The sequence below is a fragment of the Nothobranchius furzeri genome, chromosome 14, assembly GCF_043380555.1.
Source record: "Nothobranchius furzeri strain GRZ-AD chromosome 14, NfurGRZ-RIMD1, whole genome shotgun sequence".
NCBI classification, from domain to species: Eukaryota; Metazoa; Chordata; class Actinopteri; order Cyprinodontiformes; family Nothobranchiidae; genus Nothobranchius; species Nothobranchius furzeri.
In genome coordinates this window covers 43,737,388-43,760,212 of record NC_091754.1, presented here as the reverse complement: position 1 = coordinate 43,760,212, position 22,825 = coordinate 43,737,388, and the positions used below count along the sequence as shown (strand labels likewise).

Genomic DNA, 22,825 nt, shown 5'->3' with positions numbered 1-22,825 from the left:
TTATTGATATTATTCTGAGCTACTACAGCTATCAATTTCCCTCTGGGATTAATAAAGTATTTTTGAATTGAATTGAATTGAAATGATTTTTAGACCATCAAATGATCCATCATTTATGATATTGAGTCAAGTCAGCAGACGTAAGCTTTGTGGTTAAAATCTGGACAGCTGTGATTACTAACATTGTCAACAGATTCTCATGGGCCCACTCTGTTATCACAAAAATAGACAGTCAGCCCTTCTTTGGTATTTTAGGACTGTTTGAAGACGCTGACGCAACTCCCGCTCTGCAGTGATGTCACTGATGCTAACAATCTGGCTTTCATCTCTTTCAGCTCCACCGCCTAAGCAGTTACAGCCGGATGGCTGCGCCACTCACATCTCTCTAAGCCTCAGCTTTCAGTCTGAGGCAATGGGCCGAATTTTTACAAAGCCTCTGGGTCCGTACAAAAGAAACCTAATTTGACGAAGCAATGTCAAATTCTCCTGTGACATGTACCAACCGTGAACCTGCTAGATCTGATCAATTATGAAACAAGTAACATCAGTCATTGACTCTCAATACTGCGCTTGTCCAAGCTAATTTTTGCAGCTGTCTGTCTGAGCCGTTCCAAATCAAAGCCTCCTCTGTAAGTCTCTGCACCATCCATCTCTGCCTCGCAAAGGGAAGCACCTCGTAGTTTTAGTTCTCTGCATCACCTGCAACAAACTCTCCACTAGTCAGGCTCATGTGCATGGTTTCCTTCATGCAGAAAAGGTCACATTTTGCTGTAATTAATAGGAAATAACACTAAGGGTAGTTTTCTAAGGAACAGAGGAGGAACAAGTCATTACTTAGTCAGTATTTTAAGGGATTATGTGGAAGTTTATCCATACATGTATAGAAGTTTAAAATGTCTTCCTCTTACATTCTGCTGCAACGCCCTGGTCCTGTGGAATGGTCCCTGGCATTTTTACATGATTGCCTCTGCATTCCTGTAAAATCACAGAAAAAGAGCACGTACGGGTCAAACAAGCACGCTCCCTCGGTGCCTTCCAGAGGAAGCGTGATGATGCCATGCGCGTTCACGCTCGGGCACAGCCCGTAGCATTTGCTTTCTCTAGCTTAGCGGCAGAGCGAGAGGTGGTTTTGGTAGCAAGAGCAAGAAGAGAGCTGCTTCAAGTACCAACAAAACTCCAAACCAGAACCCAATCAAGACAAAGAAACCGAGAGTGTACTCCACCATGACAAAAAGGGCAAAAGTCGAGTCTGATCGCGGAAGACAAAGGACAAGAATGAACATCGGTCCAGCATTTGAGAAATGGAAAATGCTGGGAGTCTCTCGGTATGACACAAGACCTGCAGTTGGCATCACTGTTGCCTTAGAGGTAAGAAATTCTTCCTAAATACTTGGGTGAAAAGGGTTGTTGATGCTTTCAATAGGGATGTGCGTAGGATTGATACTCTGATTCTAGCTATTTGCCTTTTGGAATTTATACTCTCATTAAAGTATCGATATTTGAGTACTTTAAATGTATTGATTTTCAAAAATGATTTTTTTTTTACTGGAACTACTTCTTCTCTCAACCGTGCTGCGTGATACGGCTTAATTTAAGTACCTAGCGCCGCTACTTGGGGGCGTACATTGCACTCCCTTTTGTTTATGCTGCAGCTGGAAGCTCACGGTTTGCCAGAGTGAACATAGCAGAGAGTAAACAGTCATGTGAGGAGCTGCTTTGGTGCTACTGCAGCAGCAAAGAAGTCTGTTAACTGTAGGAAGACTGTGGGGTATTGCAGTAGCACCACTAACCTCGTTATACATCTAGAAAATAAATCATGGGAGATTATGAAAACGTCATGGTGAGGAGGTCTGAGGAGGAGAGGAGGGAGCTGCTAACATGAAGAAACAGACATGCTACCGGTGAGAATATAAAGCTGCTGAATTCAGGACAGTTACTTACATGTGTCTGCTACAGGCTTTGGTTTTTGTGCTGTTATTCAATCAAGTCTTCTGTATTTTTAAAACTATGGCATCCCACTTATTCAAATTTAAATAAAAAGTATGGAAAGCAAACGATAAATGCTACAATTAATAGCTGCGTGAATTTTAGTTGGAGTATCATCAGGCCCTGAAATCCAAGCATTTAATAAAGCTATTGTTGTTCAAGTGGGGTTTAAAATAGAGTAGACTAATTTAAAGTAGGTAAATGAACCAAGAGTGTTTAAAATGCATCTGATTAACTTTAAAAAAGCAGAAAGCTTTCCATAAATTAGACTGATAACAGTATCATTTATATATAATATTAAAGTTGCATTATTCTCAATTAGTCGGCATATTTTGACTGATGGTTTACTGACTATTTCACAATGTAAGTATAAACAAACATTTAATTATTTCATTTATAGGCAACTTTAATATTTGTCAAAGTGTTCTTGATAAAACAGCAGGTGTGTATGAACTCCTCTTTCCTTTTTCCTCGGTGGAAGCTGTAGAGCAGGGGTGGGGAACAGTGGTCCATCGAGGGCTGGTATCCAGCATATTTTAGTTTCAACCCGGCTTCAACACACCTGATTTCAATCAGCAGGTGATTAACAGGCTTCCACAGAGCTTGATGAGCTGCTGCACAGGTGAATCAACCACTGAATCAGACGTGTTGGAGCAAAGACGTGCAGGATATCGGCCCTTGAGGACCAGGGTTCCCCACGCCTGCTGTAGAATCTCCATAAGATGCAGCATTTAATGATGTGACTCCATCGTTTTATGTTCTCTGTGTATTTCAATTAAATGTAGATGATTCTCCAAGAGCAACAACACTCACGTGATAGTGAAGGACCTCCAGCCTCTGTCCAGCATGTAGGCTCTAGATTTTCAGTAACTGGTGAGGGTTATTAACAAAGAAACTTCCAGGCAGACTCATCTGTACAAAGTTATAATCAAAATATATGACTTTGTTTCATTTTTCTAACAAAAACAACTTTGAGCAAAGTATAGGTATCAGTGTCGCTGATACTGGACCTCATTGTTGACCTGGTTTGGGGGATATGTCTAACCCAAGACATGCAGAATCACAACAACTCACAGAATGATGGTAAAAAATAATATTTATTGTAAACGGGAACAGAAGGCGCACTGGTAAGTCCAGTGGGGATCGAGAAACGGGAGCACAGCGTCTGAGGAGGGGAGCGCAGATACAGGTGAGTCCAGGGAGGTAAGTCTTAACTTGGTGGGTGCAGGGAAAAGACTAAAGCTGGGCGGGCACTGTGCGACTTTTACACTCGTAGCACTCAGCTTCAGCTCAAACTGTACGACTTCCTCGCAGGGCAGATCTCACGAGTCATGTGCTCACACTGTACGACCCAGTTCTCGGATGCGATCTGACTGCTCACACTGTACGTCTTGTAGCAACGCTAAAAATAGCAGTTTTTACTCAACACGTCAGACTTTTTTGTCTTGTTTTGCTTGTTGTCCTTCGGGAGAGCTGCAGGAGGACCCACCCACCCTCACGAGGGACGAGCAAAATATCGAACACGCCAGAAGTCCGTGCGAGCTCACGATTGCTGATTGGTAGCTGGTCACATGGTGTTAATCGCCTCTCGTAACCCTCTGACGCTCGGCGCAAAACTCGCCCCGATCTTGTGGATTCTCGCACGAGTGGAAAATCGGCTCAAAAAAGTGAAAAAGTCGTATAGTGTACACCCGGCTTTACTGGGAGTTGGGGAAGCGCAGGAATGAGGGAGGGCAGGTTGAGAGCTGGGGTGTATACAAGTGAGGGGTCCAGGAGAGGGTGCGTGAGGAGAGCAGGAGAGCGGGTCGGTTAGGAGGATTGGAGAATGTTTCAGAGCTGCGTCCAGAAGTCCTATGGGGCATGGGTGAGTAATCCTGAGGAGTCGCTGTTTTAAAGGGACCACTCACAAATGTCCTTTATAAATTTTTGGTGCTTCTTCATTCTGTTCACTTCGCTATGAATTTAGCCACTTGAAAAATATACAGTCCAAATGGATTTGGTCTAAATATCTTAATTATTATATTATTATTACCTCTGTCAAAGTCATGCTGGCAAACCGTTAAACTGCACCGGTATGGGACTGGCTCAGCTGTTGTTGTGTTCAGGAGTGTGCACGTACAGCACGCACGCCTCGTGCACAAGCTTAGTAATGAAGCGGCAGTTACACATTTGGCCTGAGGGGGCAATCACGAGCATAAAAATGTCAAACTCCGCATTGTCCCTTTAAAAATAAAATTTTTTTTGTCCAATCTCGACAAAAACTGGTTTCTTAAAAATAAAACACAAAAATTCATCAACCAACCATTTTCTTAATTAGAACTTCATGAACATAGCTATCTAAAGTCATCAATGATAACATTAACAATTCTCGAGTTCTGTTTGCTCCCTCTGATTGGAAAAATCACTGAAAAGGCGGTAAAGATCCAAATAAACAACTATTTAGAGTCAAATAACATTATGGACAGTCTTCAGTCAGGCTTTAGACAGCACCACAGCACAGAGACTGCACAGATCAAGGTATTAAACAACATTCGTCTCAACACTGATTGAGGTAAAGCATCTGTCCTGATGATGCCTGACCTCAGTGCAGCTTTGGTACTGTGGACTGTAACATCCTTCTGGGCACACTCACTAACTGGGTGGGACTACCAGGCACAGTGCTTGGCTGGTTCCAGTCCTATCTCAAAGACAGGGGCTATGTCGTCTCTATTAAGAACTACCAATCAAAGTGGATCACCATGACATGTGGGTTCCCCCAAGGCTCAATTCTAGGACCCCTACCCTTTTAATCTCTATATGCTCCCGCAGGGTCAGGTCATACTTAAAAACAACACAACCCCCTTCATAATACATCCTGACCAAACTGGTTTCAGTAAGGGTAGACAGTCATCCACTAACTCACGTAGATTACTTAATTTGATAGATTTCTCTTGCAGTCATGGACGTAATTTTTTTTGGGGGGGGGGGGGGGGGGGGGGGACATGTCCCCCCCACTTTTTCCAAAGTCAAGTTTTGACCCCTGCACTTTTTACCATCCAAAAACAATATTACTTTATAAATTGACACTGGTTGAGCTCTAGGACCAAGCAGAAAAAAACCTTTTCTGTTGAAGCATGTTTCCTATTAGAACATACTGTAAAGATACCCCTCCCACCAACACCCCTGTGTCCCCCCCACTTCTAAAGTGAAAATTACGTCCATGCTTGCAGTAGAAACATAGAAACTAGTATATTATCTCTAGATGCAGAAAAGGCTTTTGATAGAGTTAACTGGAAGTTCTTATTTGCAACTTTACATAAATTTGGGATTGGGAACTTCTTCATAAACTGGCTACAAACATTATACAGTTCACCAACTGCAAGTGTCAGGACAAATGACCAAATATCAGCTAGCTTCTGTCTTCAGAGGGGGACCAGGCAGGGATGCCCACTCTCCCCCTCACTGTTTGCTATCTTTATCGAACTACTAGCGGCAGCAATTAGGCAAATGACCCGCACTTGTATAGCGCCTCTCAGAGTAAGGACTCCAAAGCGCTTTACACTACAGTGTATCATTCATCCATTCACACAATCATTCACACACCGATGGTGATGAGCTACAATGTAGCCACAGCTGCCCTGGGGCGCACTGACAGAGGCGAGGCTGCCGAGCACAGGCGCCACCGGTCCCTCCGACCACCACCAGCAGGCAAGGTGGGTTAAGTGTCTTGCCCAAGGACACAACAGCTGAATTCTCTGTCCGGAGCTGGGATCGAACCTGCAGCCTTCCGATTACTGGACAACCCGCTCAACCTGTTGAGCTGCTGCTGCCCCAAAACAACAAGGTATTGCAAACAACAGGTATTACAGGCAGAAAGTATAAGAAAATAGAACATAAGATCAGTCTTTATGCAGTTGATGTTTTACTCTTTCTCCAGAATTCTCAATCCTCTCTCTCCCATTCAGTAGAACTGAAACTCTTTTTCAAGAGTTTCAGATTACTCTATAAACTGGTTAAAATCCAAAGTTCTACCAATTAATTTCTCTTTTGTCAATTTGCTTAATACACAATTAGAGTCAGGGAATATCACATACCTGGGAATTAATGTCTCTCCCAAGTTAGCAGTCCGGGCGGGGTCCTTGTATTGATGAAAATGTTTGGTTTTTCATCCAGAAGCAGGGATCAAATTATGGGGGAGCTATATATCCTACACATCCAGGGAGAGCCGGAAAAAAGGTTTCCACCTATATTGCATTATTTACGGACTCTCAACATACCGGGGGTTCTGTTGAGTGGAAAGCACAGGGAGCGGCACAGCGCTGATCGTTGGTGCTCTCCAGGCAGCTGCATCCAGCGCACAGTCCATTCTCAAAGTGGTGCAACCCAAAAACTATAATTAACACACGGTCGTTCATGTCCGCACATGTTCTCTACTTTCTGTCTTATTTGTGCCTGAAGCGCTCTGCTACTGCGGAGCTCTTCACCTGTGCTGCGGTGATTTAACCTCACTGACGCAGCATAGAAACGCGCTCTCCACTTTGTGGTCAGGAGATCCCTTTGATCTGCTCAAAAGTAACTGATGAGGTGAAAAAGTAAGAATCCAGGCAGCAGTTTTTCTGGAGAGTTTAGAGGAGATGCAGGAAGATGAGAGACAGACAGGACAGGAAAATAGTTAAATAAAAACAAGAAAACAAAACAAAGTGTTGTAAAGTAAAATGTAGGTAGATTTATCTCCACTACACGTTTTTACCTGTATAAAACAATAAGTTATACACATGTAATATTTATACATCTGATACAATTCAGATCATCTTCAAAACTCATAAAAAAACGTTCCAATAAAACAGACAAACAACAAATAAGCAAGTTATTAAAAGTCCAAACATGTGCGGTTTAGTTTTCGTTGCTTTCTGACGACACTGTTTTTCCGAACGCTGTTTTCCTGTAGGGAATCTGAAGGTCTCCTCTGGTGGAGGCTCTGGTACCAAAGCCTGTGTCCGGTCTTAGTTTGAAATATGTGGAAAGTGGATAATGTGTGTAATATTATTATCCAGCTCTGTAAGTAGTGCCCAGGGCAACGGAATGAAATGATTCCTGATCTAAAGGGGACTTCCACGAAGGGTAGGTAGATCAGCAAATGGTGTCTCATGTGTTTATGAACCTCCTAACCAAAGCTTAATGCGAAGACATCACCTTCAGTTCCCGTCAGAACTAATCACTTCTTCGGATTTGCTGGTTCTGATTAACATCACACGTCATCCATTCACCGTCTCATCCACTTTAGTTACAGCATACATTTAGTTTTAAAGTCAGTCTAGTTTAATTTGTTGGTAATAAAATTCTTAACTTTTAGACTTGACTCTCTCTCTTCTGTTGTCTCTGAGTGAATACGAAGCTGTTATCTAATCCCTGCAATAAAAAGTTCCAATCTTCTGGTTAAATAACCTCACAGATCCGTAAGGTGGATTTCATATTTCCTATGGAATCCTACGCCTTATGGCTCATTAAATAACACGTAATCTAATTCATTACACCAGCTTTAGAGTGTCGGGTGGTTTTAGTAATGATGAACACTCGCGTTCTTAACATTTGACTTTGTTCAACATAGAACAGCCACCAGTTCATCCTGGTGTTTCTCAGATAAATACATGCTTCGGTTGACTTAACCCCGTTAGCTTCTAGCTCTCTTATTGTTTCTTATTGACTTCTGAGATGTTCCTTGTGTGTTAGTCCTACTGGAGTACGCAGTGATACAAGCCACATATGCGCACCTTTGTTGATTAAAGTTTCATTTGCTCCAGACACTCTTTAGCTGAACACATGCGGACAGAGTGTTCATTATGTTCTGATTACAGGGCTCTAATTTAATATGTGAGATGAGTTATTGATGCCTCTGACGCACCGTGACGGTTACAAACCAACAACAGCACAAACTCAAGTCCAACTAAAACACACTTCTCATTCTTTTTACACTGTCTGGATGTTTCTCACATGTCCTCAGTTTTATTGGGGATCTTTGGTTTCTGTAGCTGGATCTGTCAGTTTCTTGTAGTTTTATGATTCTGCTGATGTTCTTTTTTATTTCCTAGACTTTCACTCACTCACTCACTCACTCACTCACTCACTCACTCACTCACTCACATGCTGAGGAAGCCATATTTTGATGAAATCATCAGATTCTATAACTTCCATTAAACCTGAATGTGAATTTAATAAAAAGCAAATATGTGAGCGATGTGCACAATTCCAGTAAAGAGGAAATGAAACATTTGTGTGTGAAACGCTTACAAAGAGAAACAGTTTCATTTAAGAGTTCAGACTGTAGGACTCTGAAGGAGTAGTTGCATTGAGCTGATCAGCTCTTTGTTCAAAACCTGGTTGGGCCTTCCTGTGTGGAGTTTGCTGGTTTTATCTGTTCAGATGTGGGTTTTCTCTAGGTACTCTCAAGAATCTTCTCCAGGGTCTACAGAGACTGGCAGACTGGTTCTAGGTGATAAAAACGACCAACACTGGTTCCTACCAAGATCTGCAAAAGCACACCAGCAGCTCCAGGTGGACTCCTGCAGCAGAAGACCACACCAGGTGTCTCTCCTGTCAGCTAAGAACAGGAACCTGAGGCTACGTTTCACAGATTCAGCTGCCGCTTGTGGTATCATGGTGGTAGGATGTTCTGGTCTCACACCTCTTCAGGTGGTTTTCCAGGAGCCCTCAGCCTGAAACAGCTCTGTACAGCCCGGTGTGAGTCGGCCAGGGTGGGTGGGTTAGGGGGGGCGGATGCACGATTTTTATTCATGTCAAAACAACACGAGGGGATCAGTAAACAGTAAACTAGCCTGGCAAGCCAGACTAAATAAATGTATTATAACACATATTATAATATTATTATAATGGTAATATAATAATAAATGTATTATTTAGTATGGCAACGCTTCATTGGCGGCTCTCGGTTGTGGGGCGGGCTCTACCGTTGTCTTTCAAATGATCTCCGCATGCTACTGGACAATGAATGTGACATACTCACCACAACAGCTATCGCTAAATGAGGTGGTCCGCAGTTGAAGAAGGAGAAAACACATCATTTTTTCTAAAAAAAAAAAGCTCTTAAATACATATATCTGCTCCTGATTCTAATGAAGCCCAAGTTCTGATAGTCCAAACTGATGTAAAAGCTGTTTCAAATGAGCTGTTGCCATCTTGTTTCACTCTGTTGCATCATCCCACCCACCAGACATATAGAGTGCCTTGATTGGCCCACAAAGCAGATAAAGCTCTGTGATTTGTTCACTAAGCAGATAGAGCACTATGATTGGCCCACCATTTTGGACCAATCACAGCTCTTTATGTGTTTGAAACTGTCATGGTCTGCGTCTGCGTCTTCCTTATGTGTCTCCTGATGTTTCTCCATCCCTCTCTAGATTCCCTTCTGTGTCTCATAGCGCCCTCATGTGTCTTTTGTCTGCGTCTCATTTATGTGTCTTCTGTTTGTAGGCCTTCATATCATCCCCTCAGGTCTGATGTTCATTTAGTCATCCTCAGCCTCCTCCAGTTTGTAGCTCCAGCTTCTTGTTCCCCGGCTCAGTATATGTGTGTGTGTTAGTGTGTGTATGTGTCTGTGAGTTTATGTGTGTGTCCGTGTGTGTATGTGTGTGTGAACCCTTCCCTCTGTCTTTAGATGTTGTTTGGCTTTGTGTTTTAGGTTTATTTGCTCTCCTCTGTTTCTGTTTTCCCAGTTAGATAATTATATTCACCTGTCTTCCCTCCAGCCCTCACTCCACACACCTGCTGCCATTTTCCCTAATTACTCCTCCCTGTGTATTTAAGCCCTGTCTTTTCGGTCCATTGTGGTTATTCTGTCAGTCTTCTCTAGTCTCCAGTGTTCTTTTGTCTCTAGTTTTGATTTTGGATTTTGGACTTTGGCTCCCTGCCTTGGATTTATTCTTTGGTTCATCCTTCAAAATAAAGGATTTTTCTTTATATTATCACCTGCCTCGTGTCATCTTGGGTTCCTGCATTTTGGGTCCTACCAACCTCCAGCATATCGTGACGGAAACCCCTCTAGAGAGCTGTGATTGGCCAGCCAGAATGCTGTTAGTGACTGCAGAGGTTCCAGTGGAGCGTTCCTAGACCAAACTTTGCAAAGCAAGAATTTGGTCTAGTTCACTAGGCTACAGAAATACGACTCAGCTGATAAATTATGGTGTTGCTGGACATTCTGCTCAGTTTGTGGCTTTTTGTCAGACTCTGAACCAGGAAATGGCTGCAGGCAGTGAAGCAGAAGGCACAAAACTCCGGAGCAACCAGTGACTTTGCTCCCTAGCCAATCAGCGGCCAGAATCACGATGCCGGCCCGACTCAGACTTGCCAGGTACCTCAACGGAGCAGGACTAAAACTAGGGGAGAACGTAGAGGGAAAATACCGAACCGAATAGAGGTCGGGCCGAGCTGCACCGGTCTGAGTTGCTCTGAGTAGTGCTCCTGGAAAACCACCTATGGTGCCTCTTGAGCCTAGAAGAAACACCACAGCCTACCTGAGTATAGTTGCCGACCACCTCCATCCCTTTATGACCACAAGGGCCCATCTTCTGGTGATACTTTCAGCAGGATCATGCACCATGTCACAAAGCTCAGATCATCTCTAACTGGTTCCTAGAACATGACCAGAAGTTTGCTGAGCTCCAACGGCCTCCACAGTCACCAGATCTCAGTCCACTCTAGAACCATTCGGGTGTGGAAGGGAGGTTCTCATCATGGATGGAGTTTTCATGTCAGGATGGACCAGAGCCTCTGAGAAGGTTTACAACAGCTGGTTGGATCCATGACAAGAAGAATGAAGATGATTCTGAAGGTAAAAGGAGGTCTAACACGGCTCCAGCATGGTGTACTTAATAAAATGGCCAGTGAATGTCGAAAAGAATTGTTCACCAAACTAACTTGGAGACAACAATAAATTTTTTTCAACAATGAGAACGGGAGAAGGGGCTCCCGGATGCCCCTCTGGGACAGACCAGCTGTCTGTGGAGGACTCTGAAGACGTGTGGATATTTGTGGTGTTGGTGTCAGGTTTCCTGCTCATTAGCCTTGGAGGCTACCTGGCTTACCGGAAAATTAACGAGCTGTCAAGGAATATTGGCCTGATCCCGGAGCTCAGAGATGGTTTGCACTGCGCTGTGAATTCACAGACTCACATAATTGTCGAGATGAATCGTGAGCTTGGAACTTTGGCCGAGATTCATTCATTGGCACAAAAGATGGATGCCATCAAGGAGAGAGTGGACAAATCAGCACGGATTGGGATAGTCCATTATTGGGATTTTGAGAGGTTGAGGACCAACAAACTATAAGACAGAGAGGAAATTATCTCTGTCTGGCCCCAAAACAATTTCTAATCGGAATCTGGCGCCCTTGAGCCTGCAAGGCTCCAACGAAAACTCCCCCCTCAGAAGATATGTGGAATGTGCCGTCGCTATGGCAACTCAACTCTGTATCCTTTCCCAGCCTGGGCGGGACTGCAGGAAGGCCGCTGAAACGTTCCAGGGTCACTGCAACCCTCGAACCCTCAATGCTCCCCCCCCATCCACACTGAGGTGACATGTGCTGCTTATCGTGGCTGCAGGAACTGAAGTGGGGATAGTCCCAACCCACCACCCCAACTAGTGGACACTTATGTTGTGTGTTGTCTGAAGTCTGTTGCATATCTGTCTGAGGTGTTTTTTTGCAGAGCAAAGCTGCCCTTCCAGTGGAGGGTAACTCTGAAGTGCCTTTTTTTCCCTCCACCTGAACCACCTCTCATGTACAGTTGTGGTCAGAAGTTTACATACACTTGTAAAAAATATAATATAATGGCTCTACTGAGTGTCCCGTTATTTCTAAAACTCTGATTTTCCTCTGATAGAGTGATTGGAACAGATACTTCTTTGTCACAAAAAACATTCATGAAGTTTGGTTCTTTAATGTCTTTATTATGGGTTAACAGAGAAAAGTGATCACATTTGCTGGGTCACAAATATACATACAGCAACATGATCTAGAAATTTTGGTGACTTAGAAACGTGTCAGTGAACTGAGCTTCATAGCATGGCCTTTTAACTTCTTGTGAGTGATTATGAGTGACTACAGCGGTTGACTTCTCTTAGGCCAGGTAAATAGGGCTCATTGGATACAAACGCCCACAAACGCTACAATGGGAAAGTCAAAGGAGCTCAGCATGGATCTGAAAAAGTGAATTATTGACTTGAACAAGTCAGGAAAGTCACTTGGGGCCATTTCAAAGCAGCTGCAGGTCCCAAGAGCAACAGTGCAAACAATTGTTTGTAAGTATAAGGTGCATGGCACTGTTTCATCACTGCCAAGATCAGGAAGAAAACGCAAGCTATCACCTGCTGCTGAGAGAAAATTGGTCAGGAGGGTAAAGAGTGAACCAAGAATCACCAAAAAGCAGATCTGCCAAGAATTAGAAGCTGCTGGAACACAGGTGTCATTGTCCACAGTCAAACGTGTTTTGCTTCTCCATGGACTGAGAGGCTGCCGTGCAAGAGGGAAGCCCTTGCTCCAAAAGCGGCACCTTAAGGCTCAATTGAAGTTTGCTGCTGATCACATGGACAAAGATAAGACCTTCTGGAGGAAAGTTCTGTGGTCAGACGAAACGGAAATCGAGCTTTTTGGCCACAATGCCCAGCAATATGTTTGGAGGAGAAAAGGTGAGGCCTTTAACCCCAAGAACACCATGCCTACAGTCAAGCATGGTGGTGGGAATATTATGCTGTGGGGCTGATTTGCTGCCAATGGAACTGGTGCTTTACAGAGAGTAAATGGGATAATGAAGAAGGAGGATTACCTTCACATTCTTCAACATAACCTAAAATCATCAGCACGAAGGTTGGGTCTTGGGCGCAGTTGGGTGTTCCAACAGGACAATGACCCCAAACACACATCAAAAGTGGTAAAGGAATGGCTAAATCAGGCTAGAATAAGGGTTTTAGAATGGCCTTCCCAAAGTCCTGACTTAAACCCCATTGAAAACATGTGGACAGTGCTGAAGAAACAAGTCCATGTCAGAAAGCCATCAAATTTAACTGAACTTCACCAATTCTGTCAAGAGGAGTGGTCAAAGATTCAACCAGAAGCTTGCCAGAAGCTTGTGGATGGCTACCAAAAGCACCTAATTGAAAATGGCTAAGGGACATGGAACCAAATATTAGCACTGCTGTATGTATATTTGTGACCCAGCAAATGTGATCACTTTTCTCTGTTAACCCATAATAAAGACATTAAAGAACCGAACTTCATGAATGTTTTTTGTGACAAAGAAGTATCTGTTCCAATCACTCTATCAGAGAAAAATCAGAGTTTTAGAAATAACGGGACACTCAGTAGAGCCATTATATTATATTTTTTACAAGTGTATGTAAACTTCTGACCATAACTGTAACCCTCTGATCTCTATTAAGGTAGTGTGACGCAGGGTTGCGAATGACCACAGTCACCAATTCTTGTCATGTGTCTTGCCCATGTATGTCTGATCTCTGAATTGTGTGTACTGAAACTCTAATTTCCCTCTGGGATTAATAAAGTATCTTTGATTTGATTGATTGATTTGACATCAAAAGATTCACTTTACACTGAACCAAAGGTGAAACCAAAAGGAGCTGGCCTGCAGCGCTGCATCCCTCACTAACCAGTACACCACAGCTCTAACAGGCAGCAGGACCTAAATCCAGACGCAGATGGATGATATTTACATCAAAATACGTTTAAGAGAATTACACGTGTGTGTCGCGTTTGCTGGGGATCATTAGCTGCTGCTCTCTGAAGGAGAAACGGCTCCTTTTTACTGCCACCTTTCAAGTCTTTACAGAGACTTTGTTTAATGTTTTTGGCACATTTCACTTCAAGGGTCTGCCTTTTTCAGTTGCTGTTGCTTTTTTATTTCAAGTTTATTTTAGATGCTTCTCATCAGCAGCTCCTCAGCTTTTACTGGAGCTTCCAAAAAAAGGCAAAGTGGGTAAAATGTTGATATTCCAGAACCCCAAAAGGGAGAGAGAGAGGTGCACAACAACGAGGAAGTTACCTTCAAATCAAGAAGCAGTGAAATCCTCAAAGAGGATGAATGACGTGTGTTTAGAGGACCGACCTGTGTGGCAGTTTTCCAAAGTGAAACTAACGATTGTGTCGAGTTGAGAGACACCGACAGGAAGCAGCAAAACGGAGAGAAAACTGTTTGGAGATGACCTAATAAAATGATGCAAGATGGGAACGGGATGAAAGATATTTAGAGAGGAAGAGGGAGACGGGAGGAGCAGGCTGTAAAAATCCAAGTGGAAGGAGAAGAAATGGAAGGATGATACAAAAAGTGGCACTGAATCTAAGACGAGATGCAATTCTCACCGTCCCTCCCTCCCACCCCCTCTCATTATCACTTTGTTCCTGCCATTTTCTCTCCACAGTGTGTGTCAGGCCCAGACAGGATGTAGCTGCTGTCATGACTGTGCATGCGAGGGATGGGGAAGGCAACGAGGGCACGTTCACTCCTGTCAAACTAACATATGTCAGTCAGTTTGGTGAGGAAGGAAGAGACACCTGTTCCTGCTCTAAATACTTGCTTTTACCCATCCATAAATAAAGGTTTGAAGGAAAACAGCTGGCCAGAAAACACAACAACACCCTCAGTGTGCGGCCCGGAGCCAGGAAGTAGCACAAAGAGGCTTTTTGAGACTTCCAGGCAGAGTTTATCATTTAGGAATGAATGAATGAATGAATGAATGAATGAATGAATGAATGAATGAATGAATGAATGAATGAATGAATGAAGTTTTGTTTTTGTCAATTTCATATTGTTTCCTGTATTAATAATAAATCTGTCATGGTCTGCATCCTGCGTCTCCCTCACATGTCTCCCTGTGTTCTCCATCCTTCTCTAGGTTCCCCTAATGTGTCTCCTTGTGTCCTCATGTGTCTCCTTGTGTCCTCATGTGCTTCTTTGTGTCCTCATGTGTCTCCTTGTGTCCTCATGTGTCTCCTTGTCTGCAGCCTCCTCCATGTTCTCCCCCCAGGTTCTGGCCCCTTTAGTTCTCCAACCCCTCCAGGTGTCCCTCTAGAATCCCCCCTCACGTGTACCCAGCTTCCTGTGCCCCTTCAGGCCTCCAGCTCCCACCAGGTTTCCCAGGTTTACTTATTCTTGTTTTCTTTGTATCATCTAGCTTGTCTTTCCCTGTAGTTTTCTTAGGTTCAGGTTTTTTTCTTCTAGGTTCCTCCTTGGTCCTTCCCTCTGCTTTATTAGTTTTCCTTTTCTCCTTAGATCTTTAGTTATTTGTCTGTCTAGTCTTTAGGCTTTGTTATTATTCTTAGGTCATGTTTTAGTTCTCCCTCTCAGCTTTGTCTCTTCCCAGTGGTTAATTGATTTCACCAGGTTTCTCTCCCCACGCACCTGCAGCTCATTCCCCAATCTTCCTGCCCCAGTGTATAAAACCCCGTATGCGTCTCTGTGTGTTGTTGGTCCATTGTTTCATTGTTTTGTACCCCCACCGGTCTCTAGGTTTTTGCGTCGTGTCCTTCCAGGACTCTAGGTCTCCAGGTTAATTGGATTTTTGCCCCCTTGGAATTTATTTAGTCTTTTGTCTTCCTAATAAAGGAATGTTTTCGTTTACATCTACTCCTGCCTCGTGTCGTTCTGGGTGTCTGCATTTTGGGTCCTACTCCTCCAATCCTCATCGTGACAAAATCTCCCTGTTTGTACATCTGAAAGCAGAAACATGACAATCTGGTGCAAAAGTGCATTTATGTTTTATTAACACTAGCTGCTGCTGGTGTGTGTGTGTGTGTGTGTGTGTGTGTGTGTGTGTGTGTGTGTGTGTGTGTGTGTGTGTGTGTGTGTGTGTGTGTGTGTGTGTGTGTGTGTGTGTGTGTGTCCGTGAAAGGTGGGCTGAGCACTTTTGCACCCTACTAAACCAGAATGCCCATGTAGACCGCACTGCTCCGACTGAAATGCATGGACGTCCACTAATCGACAAGCTCCACCAGCCCCCACATCCCAGGAGGTGCAAACAGCTGTCCGCTCGTCCCTCGGCTCTGATTTAGCTCCTGCAGAACCGCTAAAGCAACGGGGGATCTGTTGTTAAGATATGGACAGAGAGAAGCTTCCACAACAGTGGAGGGATGTCAGTGTTGCTCCACGTGAGATTTCAGGTTGTCTATTTTTTAATTCATCTGCAAAAGCTTCCAAACTTCTGTGTTTTTCTGCCAATATGGGGTGCTGTGTGTGCATTAATGAGGAAATTAATTAATTTAATCGATGCACAATGTGACAGAGGGAGACATGGACTGGGGTCTGAATACTTTCCTTATGCAACGTAGATTACATTCACACAGAAGCTTGACATCTGCAGAAAACAACCGAAAAGTTGTTACAGTGCTAGCATTAGCTTTAGTGTGTGATGAATAAATTCCTGATCACTTTAACATCCAGTCTTCAAGTGACGATTCTAAACTTGACCTCAGAGGATGAACTACTGATGTTAAACAGATGCCGATGAACAGTCCTGCAGTAAAAACCAGCATGTAAAGTTTCTGCTGATCAGGCGTCCACATTCAGCTCTGGTTACCCTGGAGGGCACACCATGTTACCATGGTGATCCTGAGTGAGTAACATACTTCAGCAGGTTATTGAGGTCAGCATCAAGTGGTTTACCTGGAAAAAAAAAACGTCCATCCATTTTCCTCTACTTATCCGGGGTCAGGTCGCAGGGGCAGCAGCCCAAGCCGTGAGGCCCAGTCTTCCCTCTCCCCAGCTACTTGGACCAGCTCCTCCGGGGAATCCCAAGGTGTTCCCAGGCCAGCAGAGAGACATAGTCCCTCCAGTGTCTCCTGGGTCTACCTTTAGGTCTCCTCCCGGTTGGACGTTTCCAGGAAAACCTCACCAGGAAGGCGTCCAGGAGGCATCCTGACCAGATGCCCGAGCCACCTCAACTGGCTCCTCTCGACACGGAGGAGCAGCGGGTCTACTCCGAGCCCCTCGCAAATGGCCGAGCTTCTCACCCTATCTGTAAGGGAGAGTACAGCCACCCAGTGGCGAAAACTCATTTCAAAGTCCAAAGTTAAAGTCCCGTCAGTGCTCACACACACTGATGTGTGTGCGACATTTGTTCTCTGCATTTGACCCATCCCCGGGGGAGCGGTGAGCTGCAGACACAGCCAGTGATCTCCCAGTCTCAGGGCGGACGCTCTACCACTAGGTCACTGAGCCGGTGGTTCAGCCACTTGTATCCGCGACCTCATTCTTTTGGTCCCTACCAGCAGGAGAAAGTGGCCGTTAGTGTCCTTCTTCCGGGGAGGAGGGTTTCAGGTCAGAGACTAGACTCGGAGGGAGGAGCAGGGCCTGATGACACACGAACTTTAGTCCGTTTGCAGGAAGAAACTTCAATAACAAACCTGAAGTTGAGCAGGAAAATGCATGAATGCAGCTATAAACGGGTCCTGGAGTATGTCTCATGAGGAAGTTACCTCATGGTTACAAGCTCCAAAAAGTGGATTTTCCGTGATCTGGCGACTTTGAAGTTCAACCTGGATGTTGGAAACTAGAGAGGAACCAGACAGGAAGACTGAAACCAGCCCAGCAGAGACGGTTTAGCTTATTCTTTAATAAAATATTTACATTCACTGTTACCTTCAACCCAGTGAGTCTCAAAGTTGCATTTTAATGTGGCTGATAGAGGAAAGCTACTTTGCTGGAGTTGCTCCGGGTGAGAGGCGGAGGGCTGGGGTTGGCTTTTTGTTAGCCCCGAGACTCTCTGCCTGTGTGTTGGGGTTTACCCCGGGGGACAAGAGGGTAGCTTCCTTGCGCCTTCGGGTCGGGGAACGGGTCCTGACTGTTGTTTGTGCTTATGGGCCAAATATCAGTTCAGAGTACCCACCCTTTTTGGAGTCCCTGGGACGAGTGCTAGATAGTGCTCCATCAGGGGACTCCATTGTCCTGCTGGGGGACTTCAATGCTCACGTGGGCAATGACAGCTTGACCTGGAGGGGTGTGATTGGGAGGAACGGCCCACCTAATCTGAACTCGAGTGGTGTTTCGTTATTGGACTTCTGTGCAAGCCGCAGTTTGGCCATAACGAACACCATGTTCGAACATAAGGATGCCCACCGGTACACTTGGTACCAGGGCAGCCTAGGTCACAGGTCGATGATAGATTTTGTAGTCGTATCATCTGACCTGCGGCCATATGTTTTGGACACCCGAGTGAAGAGAGGGGCGGAGCTGTCAACTGATCACCACCTGGTGGTGAGTTGGATCAGATGGCAAGGGAACATGCCGCGTAGACCTGGCAGACCCAAACGCATAGTGAGGGTCTGCTGGGAACGCCTGGCAGAAGAACCTGTCAAGACGGTCTTCAACTCCCACCTCCGGCAGAGCTTTGACCACGTCCCGAGAGCAGTGGGGGACATTGAGTCCGAGTGGGCCTTGTTCCACTCTGCGATTGTCGAGGCGGCTGTTGCTAGCTGTGGTCGTAAGGTGGCCGGTGCCAGTCGTGGTGGCAACCCCCGTACCCGCTGGTGGACACCAGAGGTTCGGGGAGCCGTCAGGCTGAAGAAGGAGGCCTACAGGGCGTGGCTGGTCTGTGGGTCTCCGGAGGCAGCAGACAGGTACCGGATAGCCAAGCGGGGTGCAGCAGTGGCAGTTGCCGAGGCAAAATCTCAGGCGTGGGAGGAGTTTGGTGAGGCCATGGAGAAAGACTATCGATCGGCTCCAAAGAGGTTCTGGCAAACTGTCCGGCGCCTCAGGAGAGGAAGGCAGCAACTCGCTCACACTGTTTACAGTGGGGATGGGGAGCTGCTGACGTCAACTGAGGCTATAGTCGGACGGTGGAAGGAATACTTTGAGGAGCTCCTCAATCCCACCAGTGCGCATTCCGAGGAGGAACCAGAGCTGGGAGGCCTGCGGATGGACTGTCCGATCTCGGGGGCAGAAGTTGCTGAGGTAGTCAAACAACTACACAGCGGCGGAGCCCCGGGGGCGGATGAGGTTCGTCCTGGGTATCTCAAGGCTATGGATGTTGTAGGGCTGTCATGGATGACACGTCTCTACAACATTGCGTGGTCATCGGGGGCAGTTCCTAGGGAGTGGCAGACCGGGGTGGTGGTCCCCATCTTTAAGAAGGGTGACCTGAGGGTGTGTTCCAACTATAGGGGGATCACACTCCTCAGCCTCCCTGGAAAGGTCTACTCCAAGGTACTGGAGAGGAGGGTCCGATCGATAGTTGAATCTCAGATAGAGGAGGAGCAATGTGGTTTTCGTCCTGGCCGTGGAACTGTGGACCAGCTCTATACCCTTGCAAGGGTGATGGAGGGGGCATGGGAGTTTGCCCAACCAATCCACATGTGCTTTGTGGATTTGGAGAAGGCTTATGACCGTGTCCCCAGGAGCACCCTGTGGGGGACGCTCGAGGAGTATGGGGTGGGTGGCTTTCTGTTAAGGGCCATTCAGTCCCTTTACCAGAGGAGCGTGAGTTTGGTCCGCATAGCCGGTAGTAAGTCGGACCTGTTCCCAGTGAGGGTTGGACTCCGCCAGGGCTGCCCTTTGTCACCGGTTCTGTTCATCACTTTTATGGACAGAATTTCTAGACGCAGCCGTGGTGTGGAGTGTGTCGAGTTTGGTGGCAGGAGAATCTCGTCTCTGCTTTTTGCGGATGATGTGGTCCTCCTAGCTTCATCCAGCTCTGACCTTCAGCTCTTGCTGGGTAGGTTTGCGGCCGAATGTGAAGCGGCTGGGATGACGATCAGCACCTCCAAATCTGAGACCATGGTTCTCGACCGGAAAAGGGTGGCTTGCCACCTCCGGGTCGGGGGAGAGGTCCTACCTCAAGTGGAGGAGTTTAAGTATCTCGGGGTCTTGTTCACGAGTGAGGGTAGGAGGGATCGGGAGATCGACAGGTGGATTGGTTCGGCGTCTGCAGTGATGCGGACGCTGAGCCGATCTGTCGTGGGGAAGAGGGAGCTGAGCCAGAAAGCCAGGCTCTCGATTTACCGGTCGATCTACGTCCCAATCCTCACCTATGGTCATGAGCTTTGGGTAATGACCGAAAGAACGAGATCGCGGATACAAGCGGCCGAAATGAGTTTCCTCCGTAGGGTGGCCGGGCTCAGCCTTAGAGATAGGGTGAGGAGCTCGGACATTCGGGAGGGACTCGGAGTAGAACCGCTGCTCCTCCGGATCGAAAGGAGCCAGTTGAGGTGGTTTGGGCATCTGGTCAGGAGGCCTCCTGGACGCCTCCCCGGGGAGGTGTTTCGGGCATGTCCTGCCGGCAGAAGGCTCCCGGGTCGACCCAGGACACGTTGGAGAGGTTACATCTCCAATCTGGTCCGGGAACGCCTTGGGGTCCTGCCGGAGGAGCTGGTGGACAAGGCTGGGGAGAGGACGGCCTGGAGCTCCCTAGTTGGGATGCTGCCCCCGCGACCCGGACCCGGATAAGCGGAGGAAGACGAGAGACGAGACGAGACGAGAGATAGAGGAAAGCTGAAAGTCTGTTTCAGATCCCGTCGCTCCCGTTTTCACTCGTTTCACAACAACATGAAAAGCATTAAACTGCCTCTGAAGATGCTGGAGCACCCGGCTCACACTCACTGTTTCATTTGTTCATTAGCTTCTGCAGCGATTGAATGTTCATCTTATCATCAGTTTCTTTGTCGGCTTTCATGCTAAACCAGCTGCTCTGTGACTTCCACTGTAGAGTCTCTTTAAATGGTAATCTGTGGATTTATGCTTGTTATGGGTGTTTAAAATCCTAAGACACATCGCCTCACGCTCCTGGGCTTTGATTTTATAAACTTTACACCGAAACGCTCTCACAAGCCTGATTGTCTTTCCTCATTGCAACCAAATTGCTGCAGTAAATCTAGCGTGCCCTTTAGCCACGGTGCTGCTGTGTGTCAACAGAATTATGTATAAAGATGGCTCCAAACCTGCTCCTCATGAGGCCGCTGATTGCCGGCTCTTATTACTTGACTTCGTATTGATTCGGGGCATGTCAGCATGTGCTCATGATTCATGGGCGTTGCAAGTGCTGCATCAACGCTTTGGCTCCTCTGACTCAATACAACTCCAGTGTGTCCTTGGGTCAGGTGTGCAACTTTACCTGAAGTTTTCATCTGTCGCTAGTGCAAAATGACGACAGACATGGATCAATCTAGATGTATGAAAGACCGATTACAACCCAGACAGGAATTACTCACATGCTGGGTTTTTGGGGATGTTTATAGCCTGACCGGCCAGCCCCATGCTTCCTTTTGGGAAGCACAAGCCCCCATAATTCAGTTCTGGACATGAAGCAAACAAGGACGTGGCAAAAATTGCAGTTCCACCCTCATCCACTAGAGGCTGACAGCAGAAGTGAGCACATCCTCATTGACTCCCATGTTAAAAATGGACTTTTAGACAGCAGATTTTAGGTTTAATATATCTAGTTTACACCCATGACAACTCTTGGGGTGGGCTTCTTTGTTACTCTTGTAGCGTGATGAACTGTCCATTTCTGACCTAAAGGCACTGCTCTATTTATTCCTCCCAAGCAAAACCATAGGTTTCTGACACAAGCCTAATCTACAAGATATGGGCCAAGGCTACTCATGCTCTGTGCTCTTATCTAAACTGTTGCTTCCTCGGACGGCACAAGAAAGAAGAAAGAAGACGAAGAACTCTTCTCTATTAAATAATGATCAAATAACTTTGTTAGTCCAAATAATCATGTGAAGCTCGATATTCAATCAATCTGTGAAATTAGATTATTAATTACTTGATACTATAATCCTATAATAGTTTTAATAAGTAATATAACTTAAAACTAGACACTAGACTGACCACATGTAATGCTATGTCACATGACACATTCCTTTTTCTGATCCAATCAGAACCTTCCAGATCTGACGCGAGGTGTGGTTTTGTTGGTGCTTGTTAAATCCCCGTTTGTTGGCAAATTCTGATTCAACCATAAATTAAAGCATTTGAATTATAAAACTAATTCCCACGTCACCCTTAACTGAGTTCCAAGCGCTCTAGAGAAGTTATCGGAGTGACCGATCTGTAACTTTCCTCTTAAAGCCGAAAGAACCTGACAACAAGCTGGATTAAATCTGTTGCATGTTCCACCTGCTGCAACGGTTCCTTCAGAATAAAAGCTGAACCATCACGACCGTTCAGGTTCTTGCTAGATGCCAATACACTGTCGTGACCTGGGAGTAACTCAAGACGGGACTGGTCAGCAATTGCAGCTTTGCTACAGGCTTCGTTTCCAGACAAGGTCCAAGCTGGACCTCGACACCTCCTGATCTAAACGGGGACTTCCGCTGGGTACGTAGACTGACAGATAGCGTCTCAATGTGTGTCACAATCTACAACCCAAAAGCTCAGAGCGAAACACCATTTCACTCCCATCAGATTTAATCGTTTCTTTGCATTTGCTGGTTCTGAACATATTCACACACACACACCATCCTCAGTCTTACTCCACCTTAGTAACATCATACATATATATACTGTATCTATCTATCTATCTATCTATATATATATATATATATATATATATATATATATATATATATATATATATATATATATATATAGTGTTTAAAGTTAGTCTTGTTCAAATTGTTTAGAAATAAATCTTTTAACTTTTTTAACCTGACCATCTCTTTTTCCTGGAGTTGATATGAAGTGTTGCTCAATCCCTGCCAAAAAAAAAAAGTCCGATCTTCTGGTTAAATTTACTCAAAGATCCATTCAGGTGATATTTCATATTTCATGATATTTCACATTCTATGGTTTCTAATTAAATGTAGGAACATCTTCTCTACACTCTCCTGTTTTAAGTGCATT

General features: G+C 45.4%; 1 protein-coding gene across 3 annotated transcripts in view; it reads right to left on the bottom strand.

The window, feature by feature from the left end:
- The window catches only part of lingo1a (leucine rich repeat and Ig domain containing 1a), a 194,769-nt gene that overhangs the window by 136,978 nt on the left and 34,966 nt on the right, over positions 1-22,825 (bottom strand). Inside the window, exon 2 of one of the 3 annotated variants that reach the window (XM_070544135.1) lies at positions 909-975. The exons of 1 other annotated variant lie outside the window; for it this stretch is intronic. The gene's annotated coding sequence lies outside the window, so the exon portion shown is untranslated. Of the gene's footprint in view, positions 1-908; positions 4,933-22,825 lie in introns of those variants that run through there. One more of the 3 variants, XM_070544136.1, reaches the window with a different exon arrangement.